This window comes from Stenella coeruleoalba (genome assembly GCF_951394435.1).
Source record: "Stenella coeruleoalba genome assembly, chromosome: 13".
Lineage (NCBI taxonomy): Eukaryota > Metazoa > Chordata > Mammalia > Artiodactyla > Delphinidae > Stenella > Stenella coeruleoalba.
In genome coordinates, this window is record NC_137159.1 from 14504114 (window position 1) to 14514256 (window position 10143).

At 43.9% G+C, this 10143-nt stretch overlaps 1 pseudogene across 1 annotated transcript; it reads right to left on the reverse strand.

Annotated features, from left to right (window-relative positions):
- Positions 1-4544: 4544 nt before the first annotated feature.
- On the reverse strand, positions 4545-6720 carry LOC307195729 (BTB/POZ domain-containing protein 9-like; annotated as a pseudogene). Its single transcript has 2 exons — positions 6288-6720; positions 4545-6057 (listed from the first exon to the last, which is right to left on the reverse strand). The product of its transcript is annotated as a BTB/POZ domain-containing protein 9-like (transcript).
- Positions 6721-10143: the final 3423 nt, after the last annotated feature.

Sequence of the window (10143 nt, forward strand, 5' to 3'; positions counted from 1 at the left end):
CTCTGTCTTTATTCCTGTCTTACCCCTAGGTTCTTCATGACATTTTTTTTCTTAAATTCCATATATATGTGTTAGCATACGGTATTTGTCTTTCTCTTTCTGACTTACTTCACTCTGTATGACAGACTCTAGGTCCATCCACCTCATTACAAATAGCTCAATTTTGTTTCTTTTTATGGCTGGGTAATATTCCATTGTATATATGTGCCACATCTTCTTTATCCATTCATCCGATGATGGACACTTAGGTTGTTTCCATGTCCTGGCTATTGTAAATAGAGCTGCAATGAACATTTTGGTACATGACTCTTTTTGAATTATGGTTTTCTCAGGGTATATGCCCAGTAGTGGGATTGCTGGGTCATCTGGTAGTTCTATTTGTAGTTTTTTAAGGAACCTCCATACTGTTCTCCATAGTGGCTGTACCAATTCACATTCCCACCAGCAGTGCAAGAGTGTTCCCTTTTCTCCACACCCTCTCCAGCATTTATTGTTTCTAGATTTTTTTTTTTTCTTTTTTGCGGTACACGGGCCTCTCACTGCTGCGGCCTCTTCCGTTGCGGAGCACAGGCTCCGGACGCACAGGCTCAGCGATGGCTCACGGACCCAGCCGCTCCACAACATGTGGGATCTTCCCGGACCGGGTCACGAACCCATGTCTCCTGCATCGGCAGGCGGACTCTCAACCACTGCACCACCAGGGAAGCCCCTGTTTCTAGATTTTTTGAAGATGGCCATTCTGACTGGTGTGAGATGATATCTCATTGTAGTTTTGATTTGCATTTCTCTAATGATTAATGATGTTGAGCATTCTTTCATGTGTTTGTTGGCAGTCCGTATATCTTCTTTGGAGAAATGTCTATTTAGGTCTTCTGCCCATTTTTGGACTGGGTTGTTTGTTTTTTTGATATTGAGCTGCATGAGCTGCTTATAAATTTTGGAGATTAATCCTTTGTCAGTTGCTTCATTTGCAAGTATTTTCTCCCATTCTGAGAGTTGTCTTTTGGTCTTGTTTATGGTTTCCTTTGCTGTGCAAAAGCTTTGAAGTTTCATTAGGTCCCATTTGTTTATTTTTGTTTTTAATTTCTATTTCTCTAGGAGGTGGGTCAAAAAGGATCTTGCTGTGATTTATGTCATAGAGTGTTCTGCCTATGTTTTCCTCTAGGAGTTTGATAGTGTCTTGCCTTACATTTAGGTCTTTAATCCATTTTGAGCTTATTTTTGTGTATGGTGTTAGGGAGTGATCTAATCTCATACTTTTACATGTACCAGTCCAGTTTTCCCAGCACCACTTATTGAAGAGGCTGTCCTTTCTCCACTGTACATTCCTGCCTCCTTTATCAAAGATAAGGTGACCATATGTGCGTGGGTTTATCTCTGGGCTTTCTATCCTGTTCCATTGATCTATCTTTCTGTTTTTGTGCCAGTACCATACTGTCTTGATTACTGTAGCTTTGTAGTATAGTCTGAAGTCAGGGAGTCTGATTCCTCCAGCTCTGTTTTTCGTTCTCAAGATTGCTTTGGCTATTCGGGGTCTTTTGTGTTTCCATACAAATTGTGAAATATTTTGTTCTAGTTCTGTGAAAAATGCCAGTGGTAGTTTGATAGGGATTGCATTGAATCTGTAGATTGCTTTGGGTAGTAGAGTCATTTTCACAATGTTGATTCTTCCAATCCAAGAACATGGTATATCTCTCCATCCTTTCTTGACTCCACTTTAACTGATTGGATTTTTCCCTCTCTTTCCATTTGTTTTTCTTACTATTTTTTAAATGGCTATTTGAGAAATTTTAACACAAATATTTAACAAAGTCCAAAGTTAGTATGCATGCTAGTTTGGGTTGCCTCAGAAGCAGAACTTGAGGTAAGAATTTGAGTAAAATAGTTTATTGGGGAGATGGCTTGAGTAAACACTGATAAAGGAAAAGGCAGATGAGACAGGGAAGGGAAGGACACTAATCAAGGGTCTCTATTTTTGTTACCAACGTGGCCAACTAGAGCTAAACCCCAATAGGAAGCTCAAGGAGACAGTGTAGAATGTGTGCCAAGGAATGCAGGAGCTGGAGTATTTATCAGCTAACTCCTATCAGTTCCTAGTCAAGGGCTTCTTTTGGAGACATTAATTCCTCAGCACTTCCAGCTTGTCCTGCCCATGTACAGGGGAGCTGTAATGGCCAGAAGAAGCCCTCAGGAAAAGGTTCAAATGTTTCCAGTTATAAGTTAAGCTAAAGTCCAGAAATGGTAAAGCCCAAGGCTATACAGGCAGGGTATTGATAGCACCTGCACAGTTACTATCTTTACCTTCCTTCCCAAAATACAAAGGCCTTAGAATGCTTTAACTCAAACTACTCTCTCCCAAATTATATGCTATCGCTGTCCAGAATTTTAGTTCTTTTTAACCACACAAATTAGAGATGACGATGATGATGATTTTACATGGTCGAGTGTGTATTTAGATTTCTCCATATGGTTATAATTTTTATTGCTCATTTTTCATTTCTAACACCTTTGATTGTTCTTCTGAGGTCATTTTTATTTTTCCTGAAGTATATCTTCTGAACTTCTATCAGTCAAGGGTCTGTGGGTATAAGTCCTGTCTGAAATGTCTTTATTTTGCTCTTGTTTTCAAATGAGAATTTCCCCGGATATAAAATTCTACACTGACAGTTATTTTCTCTTCATGTTTTGAAGATATCATTGAACTGTTTATTGGCCTCTGTTTGTGTATTGAGAAGAGAACTGAATTCCCAATTCAGTTTGTCATTCTTGAATTTAGTCACATGACCACACCTAGCTATAAGTGAGGCTGGGAATTACAGAACTTTAGTAGGTTGAATTACCTTCCCATGTATTTATTTATTTGCTTTTTTGTTTGTTTGTTTGTTTGACTAGCAGAAAGACAACCTTCCTGTTTAATCATGCAGTTTGAAGATATCCTACTATTCCAATACTGATAAATCACTCACAGCTATGTCACACTAGGAGGAAACAGCTGACCCACTGGCTCTTTGTACACCCAAGATGAATGTGTCTTTAAGACAGAAAGGACCCCCAGTCGGCCCCACCCCCTCCTCCAAGCAGTGTGTGCAGAGGACCTGATCACAACAGCCAGCCAAGGGGAGAACTCTGGGAATTAGCAAAAACCGGACACAATCTCATCAAGTTAACACAGGGCGGTTAGCACTGGGTTGGAAATTACTCAGACACACAGAGCCAGATCAAGTGACAACTGTCAGATGAGATCGTTTCAGTGAGGATTAAGAGGTAAGCTTCTTAGAACTGATTTTTTTTTTCCAATCCCTGGCTGAGTATTATGGTCTGGGGAGAAAACAGCAACCACTGATCACCACCGTGTGTGTGGGAAAGGCCCACTTTTGCGTTCCTGACGCCAGCTGGCAGGAAGGCTGACTCCACAGGGCTCCACTAACCTGTGGCAAGTCAAGGACAGGTCCAGCCCAACCAGAATTTGGTATACATTCATCTATCTGTACTTCTGAACATCAAATTAGCTGGTGGAATAATCACTATTTCCTGTCAACCTCCCAAATTTAAAGGCTGGTTACATTTCAGGAATGACAGGTTAATAACTTGGCAGTTCAAGTGATTATTAACTCCAGTGTCCACAGATTGATTTGCTTATTGTGTTTTGTTTTGTTTTGTTTTGTGGCCTCTCCCGTTGCGGAGCACAGGCTCCGGACGCGCAGGCCCAGCGGCCACGGCTCACGGGCCCAGCCGCTCCGCAGCATGCGGGACCCTCCCAGACCGGGGCACGAACCCGCGTCCCCCGCCTCGGCAGGCGGACTCTCAACCACTGCGCCACCAGGGAAGCCCGCTTATTGTGTATTTTGTTGAACTTCCTCAAAGGATTTTCCTTGTCAGACCAGGTGCCATGATTAACGGCATCTGTGCCTCATTTAGGAGACGCGCACCATATTTCTCAGCTCTACCCCACGCTCAACCGTTCAGAACTAAGGAAGGAAAATTACAGCATCAAAAGGGATTAAAACAAGCGATTTGCTGTTGGAGCCTTTCAAAAAGATCTCGAACACCTATGATTTAGCAAATGGAGAATAACTTTAAGAAATAAAAAATCATTTAGTTGCCAGGGCAATGTGCTCCATAAAAGGAAACACTCTATGGAAACCCATTTCCTAAAGGGTACCTCCAGGTAATGAAGGTTTAATATATGCTCTTCCATTCCCGTGTTCATATGCCATTTTTATATTCCGACTCGGGCCTGTCTACTACTTCTTTCCATGCCCTTTGTGGGGTTAGATTAGAGAGGTAGGGTGTTAATAGGGGACTTGATGAAGATTGAAGACCCACTTTCTCCCCCTGGAGACCAGCCTGATTTGAACAAATCGAGGAGAACAAAGCAGCCCTTCTGTGTCCTTGGAAGGAAACCTGTTCTGTGTCCGTTTCTGCAGCCAGGTCTGCTCCTCCCAGGGAGGGATGGGGGGTCGTCCACAGGGATCCCGGCTCAGGGAGGACACGGTTCCTGCGCCATCTGGGCCCACCCGAGTCACTCCACACGTGCACCACCTTCATCGGTGCTGCTGGATGGCTGAGTAGGAGTTGGAGCCTGGGCTGGAAGGCAGTGAGTTGCCGCTGGGGGCCTACAGGACGTGCAGGTTGAGCTGTTGACTGGCCAGGCTGGTGTCCCCTGTCCCCAATTCCTCACTGTTTTCCTCCTTCTGGCTGCTCTGCTGCTCAGGACACTCAAAGTGGACATAGCGGAACACCTCGTTTGCGGTGTTGTGTGTTCCAACGATTCGGATGAAGGAAGTTGGCTGTCTTTCAAAAGTTACTGATTGCCAGGATTTGCAGGTGACTTTAGTTCTTTCGGCTACCGTGGTCCACTGCTGCTGGTTGGTGGAAACCTCAACATAATAGCTGTAGCTCTGATCTTCACAGTCCCACAGTAATAACCACATTGACCCGATCATGTATGGCTGTGACAGTTGAACCCCGATTGTACCACTTCCCAGCTGATGACATGTATAGCCAGAATCCCAATCAGAGCTCTTGGTGTCCTCGTTCAGCAAGGTATTTTGGCCCCGACTGACCCCTTCAATCACACTGGCACAATCAGCAATTGTTGCAACGTTCTCCATGGGCACTATTAGCCCCTCCTCCAGAGTGAAGGTTTTGTTTGTAAACATACGTTCAAGAGCCACAATGTGAAAACTCTTATTCACTGTGTTGTGAGTCCCAACTATCTGAATATACCTGTTGACGTGGGCTGGAAGATATAACTTTTGCCAAGAACGACCCAGATATTGTGAACGATCAATTACCCTGATCCAATCAAGTTCATCCATTGACACTTCAATGGAATATGAATGAGACCGGCTATCTCGGTCCAACAGGAATATCCGAATATGATTGCTAATGGATGGCTGACACGGCTTAATCTCGATGCCAGAACGGCAGTCATTATCAATCAGATGCCTAGAAAATCCATGATCCAAATCATAATCTTGGGTGGCACCATCTGATAAGACAGACTTCATCTGCCCTTTTTCCATCTGGGCTCCATACTTCATAGTTGCAATGTTCTCTTCTGGTATGAGCATGCCTCTATAATTGAGGTCCATGTCCCGGCTCTCTGATTGAACTTTAATAGTATCTGGAACGGCATCAGGGGACAACAGTCCCAAAGGCCTCACATCATTCAGAAGTTCAGTGAGGCTCATCAAAGGCAAACACACAGCCTGCGTGATTTCAGCATGATTCTCCTTTGAATTATGCTTACACAAGTTTAACAAGGCTAGGAAAATATCTTTTTCGGGAGCTGCAAATGAATCTTTTAATACGACGTTTAAAAGTGCTGTTTTAGAAAGGGAGAGGAAGGCTTGGCTTGAGAACACCTCCTGAACATTTCTGTCCACAAACATGCTGCACATGCAAGTTAACTTGGGAAGTGAGTAGAGACTGGAAACATCAAAAGTCATACAGACATTCTGCATGTTAAGTATGGTGCAGAGGTACTCAGAGGTAGAGTCCTCCAGCTCTGGAAATCCATATTATAGCCAGGCTCAAAAAGTCTAGCAGCACCTCCTCCTTCTTTTTTTTTTTTTTTTTTTTTTTTTTGCTGTACGCGGGCCTCTCACTGTTGTGGCCTCTCCCGTTGCGGAGCACAGGCTCCGGACGCACAGGCTCAGCAGCCATGGCTCACGGGCCCAGCCGCTCCGCGGCATGTGGGATCTTCCCAGACCGGGGCACGAACCCGTGTCCCCTGCATCGGCAGGCGGACTCTCAACCACTGCGCCACCAGGGAAGCCCACCTCTTCCTTCTTATCTGTCAGCCTCGCCTGCCTAGTGTATTGAATAGATATATGGAAGTAGCATTGCGACTTCTGCAGTGGTGTCCTGGAGAGGGATTTTGACTTCAGGCTGAGATTGTCACATTCCACCATATAGTAATGCTCCAAAATATTGGCACCTGGCTGCTAAAATTACCCTGTGGGCAAGAAAACATTTCTTTTCCACAACAAATGTGACATGGCCATATTCTTCCCCAATCAACAAGGCACAGATATGTTCAGAAATATGTGCACGTGATCGATTTCCCCCACTTCAGCAAAGCGGCAAAGAGGGTGGCTGTTACTCGTCTTGTAGAACAGTTGATAGTCGTGGATCCCCACGCTGTTCCTCTGAGACCTCACCGCCCTCATAGACGCCTCTTCCACCCATTCCGCACCCCCATCGTAGCCACGGCCCCCTCCTCCGCCGTCCTCGCCGCCCCTGCCTACCTTCCCATTTAAATTTGTGGTTCTGACATAAGGAAAAGGAGGACAACGGCTCCTGGCATAGGCAAGTAGCAAATCTCTATCACAGTCTGTGTTTTGGCTGTTAAACATCCATTTTATACTCCCTTCCCACATCTAGAACACACTCATCTTCCAAAAGAGAAACCTCAGATGTCTCACCCTCTGACATCTAGCTCGAAGTCCTTCTTTGCAGGCTCAGATGTGACTCTTCATGTTCCAGTGACCTATAAACTAAATGACAACCCATCTGCTAAACAACGATTGACAATAGGTTTTAGTGGTTAAAACTCTCATTCAAAAAAAGGGGGGAATGGGCAGCATGCAGCCGTCACTGGTCTGTAGCAATCACCAAGTGCAGTTGAGTAGGATAGCGGAGACCTCCAGCCCTGGCAGTAGGGTCCGCTGCCTGGTTCACTGCCAAGTTCTCTGGGTCTTTTATCTCATCACCCCACTGCTTTATAGCCCATGGTTTCCTTTCTCAAGGTCCAAGGTGGCTTCTGGAGCTCCAGCCCTCACACCTATGTACCAGTCAGTTGGATGGTACAAGGAAGGGAGAGACGCTATAGGACATAAAGGTCCTTTGTGGCTGTGGCTCAGTTTCTTCCCTGTCTCTCATCCTCCATGGCTGCATCTCTGTGGGCACTGGAAGGTCTGCTTCTCGGAGCCTCACTGTCTTCAGTCTGCTTCTGCTGGTGCAGGCTTGGGGTTCACAGTGTACTTTGGAGTGGGTTGAATTAACTCTCACAGGTTATATCAGGCCAGTCTTGGGATTTTTTTGGCAGTAAAGTTCCATTGAAAACTTAGTAGGCTTCCAGACTTTTTTGCTTTCACTTGGAACCAAGATTGTTTCTTTTAAGCCTGAAGACCATCATCTTTCAGTTACTGTCTCTGTGCTGTCCATCCTTCTCCCTTTGAAATACTCTATTTCATGGCTTCCAAGGCACAAATTTCTTTCTTTTCAGTTTTATTGAAATGTAACATATTTACATAAAAGGGTGCAATTTACAGTATACAGCTTGACAAATTTTCACAAACTGATCAACCCTATGTGACCGACACTCAGCTCAAAAAACAGAACACTACCCGGAGTATAAACCTTCTAGCTACTACTTGCCTCAAGGGTAACCACTATCCTGACTTCTAACATCATAGATTTGCTTTGTTTTGCCTACTTTTAAATTTATAAAAATTATATATAAATGAAATAATCAATATATGATTTTGTGTCTGGATTGTGTTGTTCAAAGCCCTAAATGTGGGTATCAACCATATTATTTTGTGTGGCCATAATTTGTTTATTCTTATTGTTGTGTAGTATTCCACTGTATGAATATACCAGGTTATTAATCTATTCCACTACTGATAGGCATTTTGAGGTAGTCACCAGTTTGGAGCTAGTACAAATAGTGCTGCTATGAATATCCTTGTATTTATATTTCAGTGAATTTATATACATGTGTCTGTTAGGTATTGTCTCAGTTACCTATGGCTGCATGACAGTCTCATTTTAGTATACTCATTGATTCTGTGGGTAAGGAATTTGGATAAGATACAGAAGGTACAATTTGTACTCTTATCTACCTTGTCTGGGGCCTCAGCTAGGAAAACACAAATGGCTGGGGGTGATTCAATGGCCAGGGGCTGGAATCTTGTGGGGACTTCTTCCCTCACTTATCTGGTGTCTGGGCTGGGATAACTCAAAGACTAGGCTAAACTGGAACTAGACTTCAGGGTACTTGTCCACAGTCTTTCCATGTGGCTGAGGCTTCCTTACAGCATGGGGGCCTCATGTAGTCAGACTTCTTACCTGGAGACTGGGAGCTCTAAGAGAAAGTATTCTAGCAATTGAAATGGAAGCTGTAAGACCTTTTATGATCTGGCTTCAAAAGTCACACAGTGTCAGGACTTCCCTGGTGGTCCAGTGGGTAAGACTCTGTGCTCCCAATGCAGGGGGCCCGGGTTCGATCCCTGGTTGGGGAACTAGATCTCACATGCATGCCGCAACTAAGAAGTCCAAGTGACGCAACTAAAGATCCCGCACGCCACAACAAAAATCCCACTTGCCGCAACTAAGATCCGGTGCAGCCTAAATAAATAAATATTTTTTTAAAAAGTCACAGTGTCACCAACACCACACTTTATTGGTCAAAACAGTCATAAACCCTCCGTGATTCAAAGGCAGTGGATATAAACATCTGTTTTTTGATAAAAGGAGTGTCAAAGAGTTTGCAGCTGTGTTTTAAAACAGCCACATACCTCGGACTAGAATTTTGGGGTCTTAGGATACGCCTATGCTTAGCTTTTAGTACTGCCACCCAGTTATGTGGCATAGGTGTGTCAATTTATTACATGAGCAATGTATGAGAGTTCTGGTTGCTCCGCACTTCTGCCAACGCTTGATGTCACCTTTTTCATTTTAGCTACTCTGGTGGTTGTAAAGTAACAGCACGTTGTGATCTTAATTTGCATTTGCCTGACAACTAATGATGCAAGATTGAGTGGGCTGAATGGTGCACTCAAAAGACATCAGGTCCTAATTCCTGAAAGCTGTAAATATTATCTTATATAGTAAAGTGTTTGCAGATGTGATTAAATTAAGGATGAGATGAAGAGATTATCTTGGATTATCTAGTGGGCCCTAAGTGCTATAACAGGTATCTTCATAAGAGAGAGGCACAGAGGGGGAGGTGGAGGGAAGATGGAGGTAGAGATTGGAATGATGCAGCCTGAAGCCAAGGAATGCCAGCAACCACCAGAGACCAGAAAAGGCAAGGGATGGATTTTCCCTCAGAGCTTCCAGAAGGAGTGTGACCGTGCCAGTATCTTGATTTCAGACTTTTAGCCCCCAGAATTGTAAGAAAATAAATGTCTGTAGTTTTAAACCACCAAGGTTATGGGAATTTGTTACAGCAATCCCAGGAAACTAATATAAGAACATTTTCATTTATTTATTGGCCATTAGGATATTCTCTTTTATGAAGTGCCTATTCATATATGTTGCCTGTTTTTTGGGGGGTTGTCTGACATTTTATTTATGGATGTGAAGTGGTTCTTTTAATGTATTCTGGATATAAATTGAACTGATTTGAGTTCTCTGGGAAGCAGAGACCGAGGTGGAGTAAGTAGTATGAAAAGCTTATGGTGGAGTAGCACCAATGAAAGAAAAGGAGAGAAAGCAGGATTGGGAGGGGGCCATCAGACTACAGTGTAGACCTGAAGCTCTCTGACAGCCCAACAGGGAGCTCTGGAGCAAAGGCTGCCCATTAGAGGAGTCCCATGGTGGGATGGAAACAGCTAGGACCTTGTACGAATGCCTTGTTTATCTCTGGTTGAGGAACACCCTGCAAAGAACATGGTTGGTTATCAGTGC